The sequence below is a fragment of the Enhydra lutris genome, unplaced genomic scaffold (genome assembly GCF_002288905.1).
Source record: "Enhydra lutris kenyoni isolate GAN:26980312 unplaced genomic scaffold, ASM228890v2 scaffoldscaffold12, whole genome shotgun sequence".
Lineage (NCBI taxonomy): Eukaryota > Metazoa > Chordata > Mammalia > Carnivora > Mustelidae > Enhydra > Enhydra lutris.
The window spans coordinates 58,224,509-58,242,989 of record NW_019154096.1 but is presented as its reverse complement, the minus strand read 5'-3'; positions in this window follow the sequence as shown (position 1 = coordinate 58,242,989).

The following is an 18,481-nucleotide window of genomic DNA, read 5'->3' as shown; positions in this document are numbered from 1 at the left end:
AAGGAAATCTGCATGTGTTTTTGGAAATATTCTTGGCCCTAGATTTAACACCAATTTTAGCCCTAGAGGCTGATGGGGGGATTAGCCGCCCCAGCCCCTTTCATAAGACACAACGACATGCACAGGAGTGTGAAACCCTGAGCTGTTTCTCTGTCCCACTTTCCTCATTGCCAATTTCTTTTCTAAGTTATCTCTGGTAGCTCCAGGGGGCCAGCAGTGGCAGTGAGGCTGCTTGGGTTTTGCATTCTGAGCGGCCACAGGGATGAAGGAGCGAGGTCAAGTTCCACGTAAGCAGGCAGAGTAGGGAAAGCCAGCTGCGGGGGCAAGCATGTCAGAAAGGATCTCTGTTTCCTGTCCACCCCTTCCCATCACAAAGGCTTTCCCTTGTAGCTTTCCTGTTCCTGCCCCCCAACTTATGTAGAAAAGAGAATCCCAGCTCCCCATCGTCTGGCCTCCCCATTTGTTTGCTATCCCCATGTGGTCATCATCTGTTGATGTCTTTGTACCTCTTCCTTCCGGTCTCGAAGTTGTCTTTCAACTCCCCCTACTTTTTCTTCCCAAACATGTTATTGGATTCTGGACATTAACCTCAGTGTTTCCTAAATACTGGCCTAGCCTCTGCCGGCCTTGCCCCCGCCACGCACACGTTTCAGATCTGTCAGCATGCCAGCTTCCCTACACCTCTACACACTGACCCAATACATCCTGCCCTGCAGGGTTCAGCTCCCTGTATCCTTAGTTTCCTGTAGAACCTGCCTCTTCCCACCCGGAAACACGCAAAGTGTGTGAAAGAGTTGATGTATCCAAAGCAATTCAAACCTGACCACATACACTGGAAAAGAAAGCATACAGATGCGTAGTGGTATTCTCACACCTTAGCAAAACTCTCGTGTGCAGATTCCAGAATATTCTTGTGAGAAATGTTTCAAATGCGTTACTGTGTGGCAGGGCAATTTCCTTCTGTAATGGTTGCTATTACCCAGTATTTGTTCTCTCACAGTACAGTAAAAATATTTGTAAAATAAAACTGATTTTAACCAGAAGAAGAAGCAGGTTAATGAATTGAATATTTAAGAATGTCAAAAAGTCTGAGAATGTACGGGGGTCTTGTCTTACATTAGGATAAGATTTTGATGATTTAGAATGATTCCAGACATTTCCCAGTTATGCTCTCTGATCACTGAGTATCATATTATTGGCAAAGGAAAAATTAGCAAGCCAAAAGGGGAGGAGGTAGATGTCTAACTAAGGCAGATTGGCTCAGAGCATGAACAATCAATCCCCATTTGCCCCGGTCAATAATGAAAGAAGACCCAGAGTAAGAAAGAAACAAATGTGTGTCCAGCAGGCGGCCTTGAAGGATTATGAATTAGGCAAAGCCTACTCTAAAATACAGGAGAAAGCAGTTTTGAAAACCACCCAGAGAGAGCAGCCTCCCCTGTGGCCAAGTTCCCAGGCCAGTCACAGTCGATAACAGGGTCCTGGTGATCCTGGGGGTCCCAAAGATCCTGGCCATCCCTGCCTTCATATAGCTTAGGCAGGGCAAGAGTAGCAAAGCTGCAATCAGAAGTGAATCATTTGGAAGTTTTTGTGGTTGAAGATACCCAGGATGAATCTGGGAAATGGATTATGCCTGAGGCGGCCATCTGTTTGTAGAACTCAATTGATCCCCAACCTGCCAGGCTTCCTATCCCATAGGAAACATCCTCATCGATCCGCTTCAGTTGGAGCCTTCCAAGTTTAATCTGGAGGACAAAATGTTTGGAAACCAAAAGAAGCTCACTCAAAACAGCACAGGGAGTCCTCAGAGTTGCCGTTCAATTAATTTTAATTGGAAAATTATGAAAAAGGGAATAACCCTCTTAGTCTCGCACAGTGCCTTGCCTAGAGTAGGTATTAAGAAAATTACTTTGTTGTAGGGATAAATGGAAGAATACATGAGAAGACATAAGGAAAAATGGATGTGTAAGTCTTAATTAAAAATGGAGGTAGACGTGAGATGCCTGGCATTTTGGAAAGTGATCACAGATGGCCAGCTCTCCATTCAGCATCTCCGGGACCCTCAGGTGCCTCTCCTCAAAGCTCCCTTCCACTTGTAGGAGAAGAGTGAGGCAAGGGGACCTTATTGTTCTTACGATCTAGCGCTGTGGTTTTCAAAGCGTGGTATCTGGACTGAGCAGTATCAGCATCCCCTCAGACTTACTAGAAATGAAAATCTGGGGTCCCCTGACTGCAGACCTACTGAATCAGAAACTATAGGGGGTGGGCCCAGCTGTTCAGGTGACAGTGATGTCCACAGAACTTTGGGAACCACCACACTCGGCCACTCCAGCTCAATCCCAAAGAGAAGGCAGTGATGAGAGCCTACAAATGAGAGGGACCCAAGTGCCTACCGACTCGTGAACAGCAGATGCAAACACAATGAGGAGTTTGGTGGGCTTCAGGCCAGAGGAGTGAGTGGGGAGGGATGGATGTGGAAGGGAAGATTCAGGGCAAGCTAGAAATCTGATATTACAACATTTTCCAAAAATCCCAGAAGGCAAACTGTGCACGCTCTACCCTGAACTACCCAACCAACATTTTCTCCTTTGCCTTATTCCTAATTGGATTCACGGTCCAAAATGCAGAGGTTTGCTTTGCTTTTTTCCCACAAGTTCCAAACAGCAACTTTGAGAGCAATGGGGTGTTTGGCAACTGTTCTGTTTTCCAGGATTCCAACTGAGCATTGAAATCCCTCATTTGCCAACTTATTTTTATAGGAAGCCAATTTAAAGGAAAAAAAAAAAGTTTTCTTATAGTATCGGAACTACTTCTAATTTTAAAATGACTTTTTTGATGTATTTTTTGTTAAATACTATGTAGTGTAATGTATACTTGCTCTTGTTTATTGCTTTTACAATCATATTTATTAAACAGATAATGTCTCTAAAGTCTTGGCCTCGAGGAGTTTATTTTATCTCAAACCAAACCGTGGCGTTCTGTCTTCATGCAGAAGTGATACAACTGTAGGATTTTATAAAGGCTAGTTGTGTGAGAATATAGCAAATACCATAGTCTCAAAGGATTATTTTTGTTTGCGTGCTTTTTTTTACTCACAAAGGAAAATCTATTCTACTACCTGAATTCTACCTGCATTTTATTTGACTATATAATGTCTGTTGCTTTATTAAATTACCTTATTCTACTTAAAAACCTTCCAAACCGGTTACTTTGGAATGAGTCACATGCTTATTATGTTTAGTTCAAAATTAGAAATTACTACTATGTGACCAACCCATTCAAACTTGTTTAGAATCTTTTAGTTATGGAAGGAGCAAAGCTGCTTTGCCTGTAATGTAATGAGCTGAAACCTCGGGCCATGGGAAAGACACTAGGGATAGCATAAAAAAGACCCTGAAATTAGGAGAGTGGAGCTCTCCTTCCAGCTATGCCAGCTGTGTGACCTTGAACAAAGCACTTTCCCGTACAAGAGCTTTAGTGTCCTCATGCATATAATCTGAAGGAAGAAGACAACTTCCAGCTTTGGTATTCTGAGTTGGTGAGTCATTCCCAAGAGCCCCATCCAGCTGATTTAAATTCAATGGACTGGATCCCAAATCCTCCAGCCTTGTGGCTTGCCTACGTAGGTGACATCTCTTCTTGGGCAACATTTTGCCCTTGTATTTGTATAGAAAGAGAACTTTCCTCAGCTTTCCAAAGACCCAGCAGGAGCAGAATGGCGTTGCCTCAACAGCATAGTCGCCGCATATCTAAGAATCCCTGTTTTTAGGTGGCCTTGACCCTCTCCTTTCCCACAGGCTTAATCTTCTACCTGACCCTTTGTTGTTCTTTGCCAGGCCAGAGCCTCTGCTGTGCTTCCCCCTCAGGAGTTTATCTCCTCTCTCACCGAGGGTGCAGGCAGTCAAACGAAAATCATCCGTGGAGATTTCAAACAGAGATTTTACACAGGGAATTTTTTGCTTGAGTAACTGAAGAGCCAAGATGCCAAGTAGGGGGAGGTGACACAATGCCAGGATGAGCATCAGTAGGAAGCCTCTGCCTTCCCCGGGCTGGAAGGACCCAGGGATTCCCACAGCCCGGGACCAGCACCACCAGCTGGACACTGAAATCATGGAGGACGTGGCTGGCGCTTTCTGGAACCACAGAGGAGCCACAGCCGTAGCCAGCTATGCTGCCCAAGCAAAGGAGAGGGAGAGAGGGAGCTTGCTGTTGCCTTGCTGTGACCCTCCCACCTGCAGATGAAGCTCCCACTGACCAAGCCCATCCACAAGCCAGTGGGCACTGGACCCTGGGAAATACAGTTTCCTGAAATACAAAGCAGAGCGGGGAGGAGTGGGGAATGGACTGGAGAGAACACAGGCAGGGGACTGGCACAGCTACCCTTTCAGGTTTAGTCCACATGAAATCCAAATTCTCCCCCAGTCTGAAGGCAAATATTTAAATAGTAGGTGCTCCTTTCCCTGTGGCATTCTTTCACCTGTTTCACTTCCAACAACACCTATTTTTTTATTATTATTTTATGTTAGTCACCATGCAGTACATCATTAGTTTTTGATGTAGTGTTCCATGATTCATTGTTTACGTAGTGTTACAGTGCTCTGTGCAATCCGTGCCCTCCTTAATACCCATCACTGGGCTAACCCCTCCCTCCACACGCCTCCCCTCTAAAACCCTCAGTTTGTTTCCTGGAGTCCATAGTCTCTCATGTTTCGTCTCCCCCTCTGATTTCCCCCTCTTCATTTTTCCCTTCCTTCTTCTAATGTCCTCCATGCTATTCCTTATGTTCCACAAATAAGTGAAACCATATGACAGTTTTTCTTTCTCTGCTTGACTTATTTCACTCAGCATAATCTCCTCCAGTTCCATCCATGTTGATGCAAATGTTGGGTATTCATCCTTTCTGATGGCTGAGTAATATTCCATTGTATGTATGGACCACATCTTCTTCATCCATTCGTCTGTTGAAGGGCATCTTGGCTCCTTCCACAGTTTGGCTATTGTGGACATTGCTGCTATGAACATTGGGGTGCAAGTGCTCCTTCTTTTCACTACATCTGTATCTTTGGAGTAAATACCCAGTAGTGCAATTGCCGAGTCATAGAATAGCTCTGTTTTGAACTTTTTGAGGAACCTTCATACTATTTTCCAAAATGGCTCTACCAGCTTGCATTCCCACCAACAGTGTAAGAATGTTCTCCTTTTTCCACAACCTCTCCAATGTTTGTTGTTTCTTGTCTTCTCAGTTTTTGCCATTCTAACTGGTATAAAGTGGTATCTCAATGTAGTTTTGATTTGAATTTCCCTGATGACTAATTATGTTGAGCATTTTTTCATTCAACAACACCTATTTAAATCAGAAATCTGTTCACATGTGCTACTTTTTACATCTTGCTCACAGAATTCTACACTCCTGTAGGGAAGGATCTTGTTTTAAAAATTTTTCGTTTCACTCCTTCAGCTTCTAGCACTGGACATTGCCATTAGGGGGCACTAGATAAATGTTTGCTGAAACTCAGCCCTGGCTTTTCAGCTTTGCGTGGTAAGCGAAGATCTCTGAGTTGCCATCATCTGACTCGCCTTACCCAGCCAGCACCCCTGATTTTATGTTCAACTGATGTTTGTCAAGCACCAACACATCCTTGCCCTTCCTCTCTCTTACCTCAAGCCACTGTTTTCAGGGGCCCATTCTTAGATATTAACTTCAGTGAAATAGTTGTAGTTTAGGGGGGAAAAATGGTTAGAAAATAGTGTGAAAAACCAAGGCCTAAGTTTTGCTTTGGAATCATTATCGGTTCACCTATTTCGTGGAAGTTAATAGTATTTTGCTGATGCTTTCATAGTAGGGAAACATCCCAAAATAATTCTAGATGGACATATACTATAAATAGGTGTTATCATTTTCATGTTAAACATCAGAAAAGGAATCTTTGGTTGACAAAATACAAATCTGTGTTAATCTTATGTGTTACAGACTTCTTTAGATGATGATAATACAATCGAGAGCAAGGCAGATAAGCTATCTGCCTTTATGAGCGTGTATTCTAATAGGAACAACGAACAAATAATAAAATGTAGTGTAACAGATCCAATGCTATCATACACATAAGATAATTTTGATAAGTAAAAATAAAACACAGCAGAGAGCATAGTGACGGGGGATTGGGATGGGAGAGGAGGGGTTGGGCCCCAGCTTCTCTGAGATCTGAAAGCTGAAAAGGAACAAACTTGTTCCACATCAGTCTCAGATCATCAAGCAGAAAACAAACAATTTTGGACCTCAGCACAGCAGTTAGAAATGCTTCTGAGTTTAAAGAAAAATTAATTTTCACAATGGTCACGTAGGGGAATTTCCCCAGAGAATTATATATGTTACGTGGCATATGTGCTCCTGAAAAATCACCTCACGATGCAGAAAAGCACAATAAAATGCGAGACTTAGGAGAAGAAATGGGACCAGGACACAACACACACTGACTTTCTCATGTGCCAACTTCATGGGTAATGAGTCAGCGACATGTTAAAAGGAGATACAAACCCGTCCTAGTCCATTCTGCTCTTATAACACAGTAGGAGAGACTGGGTGGCTTAAAAATAGCGGGAATTTATTTCTCATGATTCTGGAGGCTTGAAAGTCTGAGATCAAGATGCCACCAGATTCAGAGGACCTATTTTCCTCTCATACGTGGCATCTCCTCACTGGGTCCTCACAGGGTAGAAAGAGCAAGGGAGCTCTCCAGTGTCTTTTCGGTAAAAGCTGTCATCACCTCCCAAGGGCCCCACTCCTAAATACCATCACTTTGGGCATGAGGTTTTAGACATAAGAGTTTGGGAGGAGACACTAACGTTCAGACCATAGCAAAACCTAATAAAAATGGTAACACACTTCTGTGGTGTTAAAAGGTTAAGAAATACACAGATAAAGCACCTTGGAAAAAACCCAATGTTGGCTTAAAAAAGTGGGTATTAGAGTACTAATAGCATGTGAGCATCGGGAAGTGAGTTGTGACATAAGTCATTGTGAAGTGAGTTATTGTAAAGAAGGATAATTACATGAAATCCGACAAAGTTGTAACACCAAGCGGATGATATGGCCTGGGTCACATGAGGCTAAAGGGATTTAGCTGATAGATGGAGGGTGTGTGTGTGTGTGTGTGTGTGTGTGTGTGTGTGTGTGTTGTGCATGGTACATAGCTGAATCCAGTAGAGTATAGTTTTGTCTCTTCACTTAATATTTTTATTGGCAGAATCACACATATACACAAAATTTACATTATCTTTGAATTCTCCAATGTATCAATCCCTTTGGAATAAATGTACACTTTCACAAAAGCTTTACTGCAGAACAGTAATTCAGATGTTAGTTTAAAAATAATTTGGATATACTAATAGAAGGAAGAGTCTAACCTGACCTCAGAGGGAAAAGGTAAGAACAGAGCGCCTATCCTCATTAGCGCGGCCACCCGCCTGAGCATTGGGGCTGGGAGACCAGCAGCCTGTCTGCTTGCCCAGAACTCAGGGCATCACTCAGTTTCAATCAACCTCAACAACTCATGTTTAGAAATACATCTTTGGCCCAAATAATGTTAAGTTGTGGTCAAAACTCTTTGCTAAGAAGGATAGTATAAGAAAGACATACATAAAATGTTCCACGGAGAGCGAAACAGGGAAAGTGTTGAAATATTTAAAAATGAGCTTAAGCTATCTAGATCATAAAAGCCCTTTATAGATGATCCTGAGTAAGATATTTCAATGTAAGCACGAACAGATATCATCATGAAATCTCCCTGCCAAAGGAAGCATGGGTAAAGCTTGCAGGTGCAGAAAAAGGATGCAATGAACAGTATTTATTAATTAATTAGAGTTAAATATGTGTGTGTGTGTGTGTGTGTGTGTGTGTGTATCTCTCCATATAATAAAATAGAATGCTTCCACTAAAACTTCTTTTAAAGAATACCTGAATACTTAGTGGCATGAGAATATTTTCCTTAATGTTAGAAGGATGTAGAATTGTAGAATTTAACTTTACATAGTGTGAAAACAATTTGCACAGAAAATATATAGGAACAGACTGAGAGATTGAAATATAGGAACACTGCTTATTTCTTTTTTTTTAAATACGTATTTATTTAGAGAGAGGGAGAGAGAACACACGAGAGAGAGAGTACAAGCACGAGCGGGAGGGCCAGGGGAAGAAGGAGAGAGAATCTTAAGCAGACCCCATGCTGAGTGCAGAGCCCAATGTGGGGGTTAGTCTCATGATCCTGAGATTATGACCTGAGATGAAACCAAGATCCAGACACTTAACCAACCACACCACCCAGACACCCCAACACTGCTTATTTATAGCTCATAAAATTCCAGGTTTTGAAAATTTGCTTGTTTTGCTTATTTTCTGAATTTTTCTAAAACGATTATATATTACTTGTATGGTTAGAAAAATGTGATTTTAAGAAAAATTACCAAAAAAATAGACTGCGAAGTTAATCTAAAATACTAGATTTGCTTATTTTATTATGTAATTATTATGAGTAATAATAAGTTTAACATACTAGGTAAAGTTAATAGAAAAGTTCAGAGTTGTTCATTTAAATTCCTTTAAGAAGTTAAAAATAGTTTCTATACATAAAAAAGACAAATTTCATTTCATTTTGCAATTTAAATTCCTATTGAGATGAAAATACTGTTTTGCTACACTGGTACCTGCAGTTTAATTCATCAAGTTTCAAATGTTTAAAATTTTTAAGCTGTTGAACTTACCAATCATATGTTTATATAGGTATTACATACATACACACATACACTTGCATCTACATGATTAATAAATATTTACAGTATAAATATAATGTAAATATACATACATGTTTACATATTATTTGGATACATGCACATACATGTGGAAATAACCCCCCACACATAGACATACACAATAATGAACTCACAGTAATGAGTTACACGCCACACACATGCAGAAACATGCTATTCTTAGATTGCGTGTTGAGTATAGCAAGCCAGTGCTCTCTGAAGAATGGTTCCTACTCTTAGGTACTTATGCTCAGCATCCAAACTGCACTGGGAAGGTTGTGTGTAAACAGAAGTTACTTCTAGAGGGGAAAAAAAAAATATGGAAGCTTCTGGAAGATACCTTGACTTAATTTCTGTAGTACTGTTGTTAACTGTTCGACCAGCAGCTGTTCACTCTCCCTGCCATCTTCTGGCCACAGGAAGGTTCCAACCATACCTCCTAATAGCATCAGCATATAATACTTCACACACACACACACACACACACACACACACACACACACCCCCACGGCAAATGACAGGGACTGGATTAGTCAAGTGTTCACTAAATAACTGGGCAGGATGTTCTCATTGACCAAGGTTAGGGCACAGAGGCAACACTGACAACCAGAGGTATAAGCAAACCAAATTCATAGTGTATAACATCTAGGTCCAAGCACTGGTGTGAATATATAAGAAGTCCAAAGAGCCAAAAACTATCACAATTTTAATTCCTAACCCAAGAGTTCAGAGTTACATAAAAACAAAAGATGTGAATGAGGTGAAAGTATAGAAAAAGGAAGTTGTGAATGGAAAATATATTAATGACAATCACAAAGCAGCTAGCATTTTATTTGTATGTCATTATGCAATACACTGTATAGTCATTGTCTCATTTGATCCACACAAGTTCCCAAAGTAGGAATGGTTTTCTTCTTTCAAATTTGGTGAAAAGAGGGCTCAGAAAAGTAAAATGACTCATGATCACAGGGTAGCAGTCCGCATGACATCAAAACATTCGCTTTTCCTTCTGTGCGGTGCTTCCTACGAGATGAACAATGTTTTAGACTCATCGCTGTGGTTAGTAGGGGGCTGGGTAATTGGTGGTCTGGGCTGACCCAAAGGGTGAGTCGAGACTCAAAAACCAGACAGGCCTGGGGCTTGGGCAGCTTAGAAATGCTCCTGGATCTGCTCTAAATCAAAACTTCTCATGCACTGGATAAAAGAAAAGAAAGCTACGCGATACAATGTGGACTGTTTTCTGAACCCTACAGTGTGCTGCATTTCAGATGGCTCAAAACAAGGCAGACACAGTCATGCTCAGGGACATGCCTGGCCAAGCTGCTGTCTGGAAGGATGCCCAGAAAACATTCAGTTCTTCCTTCTAGCTTTGCACAGCTTTTCCCCTGGTTGGGATTGGATAGATGGTGGATTTATGGAATTAAATCTCCGGGCATCCATGGAGGGAGGGTGACCGTAAATTGGTAAATGTATCTCTCACATGTGCATTTTATTTGCGGGGGGGGGGGTGGGTAATGGATTGCTAGACCAGCAAGAACAAGGGAAATAATTAACATGAGATTTTTCCCAAAGAAATAATCTGAAAATGTTCCCAGAAAATCTAGAAGGGGTGGGGGGTGGGGGGCTATTACTGGTTTGTTTGTTTTTAATATGGCAGACAAACAAATCAGTTCATGGTCTGCCTAGTATATTATTCCCAAATTCTAGGTATATTTCCAAATGTGTTATATGCACATTTCTTCTTTTTAGCATCTTTATTTCATGCAATACATACAAGTGTGTTGGGCTACGGAACAGGTGGATGTGGCATTTAAAAAAAAATGTAATGAGGGGACAATGAGATTTAAAAGGAGAAGAGAAAAAGGTGGGGATGTGTGGTACATTTGCTGTGTTATAAGAGATAAAGGATTTAAAACATACAGATGTTTTAAGGTAGTACATTCATTTAATAATGCAGAAACCTGTGTCTGGAAAGTTTCAAGTTGCATGTCCAAGGTCATATAGCCCATAAACTAGTAAAGTCAGAATTTCAACCCAGGACTCCTAAAGGACAGGCCCACTCCTTCCACTCTACTCGTCCTCCCCTCCAATCCTTCTACAGGTAAGCCACAAAGAGGAGAAAGCTTAAAACGAGAAATTCTATGTTTACTCAGTTCCCTGCTCCAAATGTGGTTGTGGAAAAGAGTTTACACAAGGAAAGAGTTATCATTCTTTCAGAAGCACACATCAAATCTCATCTCAGCCCTTGCTACTGAGTTACACAAATAAAGACTTACTCCTTTTGACCTTACTTGATGTGGTACACAAGGAGGATAGGCCTTCTAAGCTCTCCCAGAGGAAAGAAGTGATATTTGCTACTAACTTCAGCAAACAAGTGGATATAAAGGGAGTGTTTTCCAAATACCAACACTAAGAAATCTGAAACCCAGGAGCTCACACGTCACCCAGAATACACTAAAGACACAGGCACGGCTTAGCTCACTGGCGACTAGCGTCCATACTGTGATCTTTGTGTGTCTGCAGCTTCCCAACAGGGCAAGACCTTCCCCCCATGGAGTACAACATTTCTCCTAATAACTCACAGTGAAGCCTTGTGGCTCGGCTATATAATATAAGCTCATTTGACCAAACGTGGTTTTGTTTTTGTTTTTTAACTGACGGGAGTCTACAGTATTGCTGTCAATAAGACAAAACTGGTTAGTTGGGGATGTCCTGCTCTGAGTCATCATGAGAGATAAGTGGGAAGGACAAAGAGAGCGAGGCTGAAAGGACAGTGGTAAAACAGGCGTGACCCAGTGGAATGGCTGTTTCTGGAATGCCGTACCCAGAGAAGTACCCAGAGAAATTCAGGTTGCGTTGGGCACAGTCCCATTGGTGAAACACGCACCTGAAGATTCCAGGCAGTGATTCTTCAAGAAGGCAGGGTGGTGGCCATGATCCAGGAGGCCACCGGGTCACCTCAGCCATCAGTATCGGTCTACTATGAATGAGACACTACTGAAGCACCTGAGGTTGGGAAGTCAGTGAGGTCTGACCCTGAAGGATGGGGTGGCGGGAACAAAGCAGGGCATCTGGGTTCCATTTCAAGTGGGCCGTTAGCAGGACAGAGCCAAGGGCTGGAGTCTAAGCTAAAAGCTGAGGCAAAGACCAGATACCTAGGCCTGAGCCACATGGTGGAGACAAGAGACTAGTGGGGATATAGTAAAAACAGGCATTAAGAGCCAATCCCAAGCACTCTAGACCCACAGCTAAAAGCATCACAATTTTTCCCAGGCTACTATATTCTTCAATCCTGGTAGCCTTGGTTCTAGGACAAAATGGATTCCACTTTCTCCAGACCCTTTGGGAATCAATTCTCTAGCCATGTCTAAGCTTCTATGACAGTCTCCCAAAAAGTGACATGAAGAAAGAGCCAAGTCAATGAGCCCATTTGTTATCAGACTCACATAGAGTTTGTCTGCACTTCCTTTTCCCACATGTTCTCCATGGTATTTGTCTCCCTTTGCCTTCGGCACTGATCCAGGGTCTACCACTATGTGGTTTCATGGGACAACAAATAAAGCCAGTGAATATGTAACCAACTCACCTTCCACTCTTTTTCAGGGTAAGCTCTTTAATCAACAAGCACATTTGTTACTCTGTATATGCAGACGCACTCTTTTTGGAAGAATGTGTGGTAGGCTGTTTTTAGGAACAAAGCAAAAGCAACACCAGAATGGTTTATGAAGCATATTGCAGTGGCCCACTTTGCAGCATTTCAGAGACCTTCCAAATGAGACCACCGTCCATCCACTCATGGGAAGCAGAGGCAGAAAACTCAGCCTGAGTTCAAAATTTTCAGCGCTCAGAGGATATCTCTATTAAGAGTCAAGTCTGCCAAAACTGCATTCCTAGAATCATAGACTCAGAATTCTAGAACTGGAAGGGAAATTAAAAAAAAAAAATCATTCTCTAAGTATTTCTTGAGCACTGATTAAGTGCCGTGTATCATGTTGGACTATCAACTTGACCAGTCACCTCATCTGATCGAGATCCAGCTCTTTTCTCACAGGTACATAGTTAGCTATCCACAGAGCAAAGACTCAGGCACTGAGATTAAACCCCCTTTCTGATCCCACATGGTTAGTTTTGGTTCTTTTCTCAATGATACCTTCTCCCATCCTCATTTATGCAGAACACAGCCAAGAAGCTTGGAATGAAGAGAAGAGTGTTAGGAGAGGTGAGAAAAAGGACTGCCCTCACACCCAGGCTTTGAGGGTGTGACATGGCCCCCAATCCATGAAAAATAGAGCATTTGTATATTCTTTCATTTCTTCAACAACCTGACTACTGAACCACAAGACAGTCTCTGAGGTGTGTAAGCTTCCAAAGCAGCAGCCTCGTTATCAACTAGCAATGTTTAAAAAAGCAATTCTAACCTTTGCTTGCATCTTTCAAAGGCCATTATTGGGGAAATGATTCATAACCCTAACAACGATTTTCAAAAGCACTTTGACATGTCCCAATTTTCTCCTCCTGATTGCTTTGGCGTCTCTCACAGCAAGAGACCGAACTCCTGGTAACTCTTTCTGTAGTCTCCCTTCTGGCTTGTACCCATCACCCAGGGCTGCTGATGGTGGAAGTCAACTCAGATTGTAACTTAAATCCTGTCTCTGGCCAGATCTCTCTTCATGCACATGATTTTGCTTTCCAAATGGTCCCTTTTACACAGGTAGAGGAGGGGAAGGGAGGGAATATTTATGCTTGCCTCAGAATGATATGTATTAATAGGAGGAAGTTGATCCAGTAGGCTTTGGCAATATGCCAAACATGAGAAATAAGAGATAAAGAGGAGTTAAACAGTAATGCCAGATTTAGAGCTTGGAGAATAATGATGCTATTTGCAAAAGAGAATCTTGGCAAAGATACTGATTTCAGATTTAGATATATTGCATACAAAAGGCAGTAAGGACCCACTGACAGCAGTGGTGAGCAGTTCCAGCAGATAATATAAGGAAATTGAAACATAAGAAGTAGACAAAAATATAAAATCCTAGACATCCAGAGCTCTTTAGCTCAGAGGGAAAAATCCTAAATGTATCATTACTTAGTTCTGGAAGAGGTCTCTATGAACAAAGGTATATAGTCATATTGGTAATCTACATCAGAAAGATGCATTTGTATTATTCAGGGCATCTCTATGGATGAAGGGGGTGCCAAGTATAGTACATTTTAGAAAAACCCAGGGACAATTATCAAAAGTAAATTTTAGCATTTACAGTGACATGGTTCAGTTATTTTAAAATGAAAATAAGATTACCTCACTTACGTAAAACTCCCAAAGCCCCAAAGTTGCAACATAGATAAACTAAATAGGGTGTGAATCTTCTATACTTCGATTATTCTAAAGAAACCAGAAAATCTGTAGGTTTGAGCTATGTATTATCTTTTGGTAAAGACTGTTCATCCTTATTTTTTCAGTTCAGTTGTAACCCATTTTCACCAGGGCCAGCTACTTAGGAATTGCCTAGTAATGATGGTAAGTAAGATTACTAAGCTGGATTTCTATCTGTGTGCTTAGAGTCCTTAATATCAGAGACTCATTTCATAAGTTACTAATGGATATTCCTGGCCCTAAATTCAGTGTACTGGTATCAGTGTGGATTTGGAGTTAATCTAGAACTCTGTCCTCGATCTTCCTGACTGTGTGGCATGAGCAAGTGGTTCACCTCATTCCCTGCCTTTCCTCTACTCTCTTTTCTTTTCCTTTATTTTCTCTTTAAGTCCAATTGTACAAGATAAGGTATATGGCAATTTCAAATTAGTCATGTATGATTTAAAAACACAATCTATGGAAAATATTTAGTGCACAATCTGGTGTGTTGTAAGAACTCAATAAATGCTGGCCGGGAACTCTAGTAATGGTAAGCGGCACTGGCAGCAACACAATGCTCCAAATGTTCCTGTATCTGGTTATTTCAGGTCATGGATGAGAACATGGCTTCAATGCAGTATTGTCATATATTGATCAGAGTTCTCCAGAGAAACAGAACCAATGAGATATGTACATGGAGAGAGAGATTTTAAATTGGCTCTTGTGATTGTTGGGGCTGGCAGGTCTGCTATGTGCAAGACATACCAACAGGCTGGAGATTCTGGTGAATCGATGTTATAGTCTTGACTCATAAAGCAATCTGGAGGCAGAATTTATTTCTTGTCTGGGACGCTCAGTCTTTTCTCTTGGTGCTTTCAACTGACTGGATGAGGCCCATCCACATTATGGAGAATAATCTGTTTTACTCAAAGTCTACTTAAAGATTTCAGTGTTAATTATGTCTAAAAAATAACTTTCACAGTGCAGATGGCACTGGTTTTGACCAAACAATTGGTCACCAGGGCCAAAATGACACTTAAGATGAATTACCTATCATATGCCCTGGACTCTGAACTGGTATGGCATTTAGGTAAACTGTTGTTTGTCTCTTCAACTCTCCTCTTTTCTTGGTCTCCTTAGTCAAGCCATTAATTTCTCTGAGCCTCAGTTTTGTCCTCTAGAAGATCTTCCAGTTGCTCATGTCTCTTTGTCTTCATATAGAAAAGTTGGACATTGTGTAAGAAATATCACACAAATATGTAACAGTCTGGAAGAAGCAAATATAACCTTTTTTTTTTTCTCTTCAAGATACAAAATTAGCAGTCTAGTACTTCAGGAGGTGAGAGGTACTGACAAGTCACTGTTCACCTTAAGGATATGGGTAGATGGCTGGATCACCTGACAATTCTCTTCTCAGGAGAGAGCTGAGTAAAAATAGGCCTTAATGCAGTCATAGGACTAAATTAAGATGGCTTAAGGGGCAGTGGACATCAGGACTAGAGATGACTCCCTTGTGAATCCAAAGACAAGAGGCAGGAGAAGTGAAAAATCACCCTTGCAAAGGAAGCTGCTGACCCACAGAGGCTGAACTACTATTGTATTATTTTCACTAAATTTAAAAATATTAACTTTTTTTCACAAGTGTATTTTCCACAGGGTGAAAGCATGAAGAATACCACTTAAGCAGGAGAGAAGGAAAAGACAGAGAATAAGGATTTAAAAAACTGAAAGCAAGAACAAGGAAAAAGGATGGGAGAAAGAAAGCGAGTAGAGAGAAATGTTTCTAGACAGGTGGTACATGCAGTCATCATCATCAACTCCAGGAACTCATTACTCCATTTATGGTGAGAAGCATACAGAAGAGTGGAGGGGACACTCACCACTTCTCTTCCTATTGTTTCTTGAACCTCCAGGCAGGGCAAAGGTGGCCGGGAGACCCTCCGAGAAAGAGGGAGTGTGTGTTGGGTATATTGCTTTCTACAAAACTAAGCTTCTAAATTGAATTTAATTATAAGCCTAAGTAGAAGAGCCATAGAATTAGAAATCGGCTATTGAAGAAAACAAAAGCTAGTCATTCCTACTGTCAAACTGGGAATAGAGCAATCTAATATTTGGGAGATTGGAACAAAGTGTCATGATCAAGCAGGAGCCAAGGCAGTGGGTATTTAGACAGAATGTCCAAAAAGCAGCAGCTAAAAGTCTCTGTGATCACCATAACAACGCCATTACATCCCTCTGTAGGAATAGGAATGGGATAGGATATACAGAGCCTATTATACAGAGAATGGGTAATCTTCCAAATAGGCTGAAACATGGACTTCCATCACGAGTTTTCTAGGATATAAAGCTTAAGGGATGGGTTGATGATATATTCTTTTTTTTTTTTTTTTTAAAGATTTTATTTATTTATTTGACAGATAGAGACCAGAAGTGGGCAGAGAGGCAGACAGGGAGAGAGAGAGGGGGAAGCAGGCTCCTGCGAGCAGAGAGCCTGATACGGGGCTTGATCCCAGGACCCTGAGATCATGACCTGAGCCGAAGGCAGAGGCTTTAACCCACTGAGCCACCCAGGTGCCCCTTGATGATATATTCTAAAGGGCCTTGAATACCAGACTAAAAAGACAGAACTTGTGTCTAGTAGAAAGTTCATATCCAAAGACTTTGGAATTTTTCAGCAACGAAATGGCATAGTCAGAATTTACTTTTAATGTTTGCTTTGGAACAGGGGGAAAGACAGAAGGTGTCTTAGGTATTTATTGCTATGTAAGATATTATCCCCAAATTTACTAGTTAAAAATGGAAAACATTTATTATCTCATAATCCCCAAAGGGCAAGAATCCAGGAGTGAGGTAGCCAGGGAGTTCTGACTCAGGGTTCCTTATGATGTGGCAGTCAAGCTGTTGGCCAGACTACAATCATGTGAGGACTTAAGTGGGCTGGAAGATACACAAAGAGAGGTCAGTCTCATGGCTCTCACAGGAATCCTTAGATTCCCATCACAGGGACTCTCTACAAGGCTTACCAAATGTCTTGTCCACGTGACAGAGGGGCTGACTTCCCTTAGTGGGGATGATCCAGGAGAAAGCGAGTGAGGAGGAAGCCTGGAACTTCTAATGACCTAGTCTCTGAAGTCACACGCTAGCACTTCTGCTCTAGTCCATTCATTTAGAAGTGGGTCACTGTATCCAGCCTACACTCAAGGGGAGAGTAACTAGGCTCCATCTCTTGAAGAGAGAGATGGCAAAGAATTTAAGGGTGCAAATTAAAACTAATGTAGATAGTTTAGCATCAGAACTTTCTAGAGATTTTCTACCTTACACCTGGTGCCTCCCATCCCAACAGGTATCTGGGACAGAAAAACAAATCAGAAGGCTAATATAGTGGTGAAAGGGACCAAACAACCAGATCCTAGCAAACACGTTGTGTAAGAGAAATGTTAGAGGCAACACATGTGAGATACATTTTGGAGGAAGATTTCAGGAAGACATGCAGTAAATTTCATAAGCAGGAAGGTAGAATGAAAAAATTTATAAATGAAAATTTATAAATGACATGTGATTATCAGATGTAGTAGACTGGGCTGTTTTAATGATGATGTTATTGGATAAATAAAAAAGTCTAAGAATGAGCAGAGGAAAGATGGGAGATAATGTGTTTGCTTTCGGAAAGGCTGAGTCTGTGTTATCAGTGGGCCTTCCATGTGCAAATTACCAGTGGGCTATTGAAATACTAACATGGAACTGATCAGTGAGCCTGGGAAATAGGGGTGGATATGGCAATTGTCTCCATTGAGCAGTAACATAAACCAGGAAATAAATGAATTGACCAAGAAAGAAAGAGTGAAGAAGGCTAAATTCAGACTCATGAGAAACAGTTACATTTAAGGGAAGGAGGGAAGAAAGCAAGCTGTTGAAACTGTCCAAAAAGAGTTCAGAATACATGGGACCCAAGAGATAAGAGTATTGTGGGAGGAAAGGTAAGTGGAATCAGCTTACACTCTCAAATTCTGAGAAGTCAGGAAGTTGAGGACTGTGTGGGACACTGTACTTGGAAGTTATGTCCTCTGTGATATCTAAGGGAGGGTTGTAAGTGGGATGGAAAGGGAGGCAAAACACATGGTATGGTGTTGAGTAGTGAGTGCAAGACTTCGGTGGTGTGCTGAAAAAGGTTTCATCTGGCTCTCTGGGTAGGTGGGGGCAGGCCCTGATTTGTAGCATTTGCCAGATTTCATGGTGTTAATACTTCCATCCTAGTCAATTACAAGCTATCAATAGTTTAACAGTTGACTCACAAAATCCCTGAAAATTTGACAGATGATTCTCACG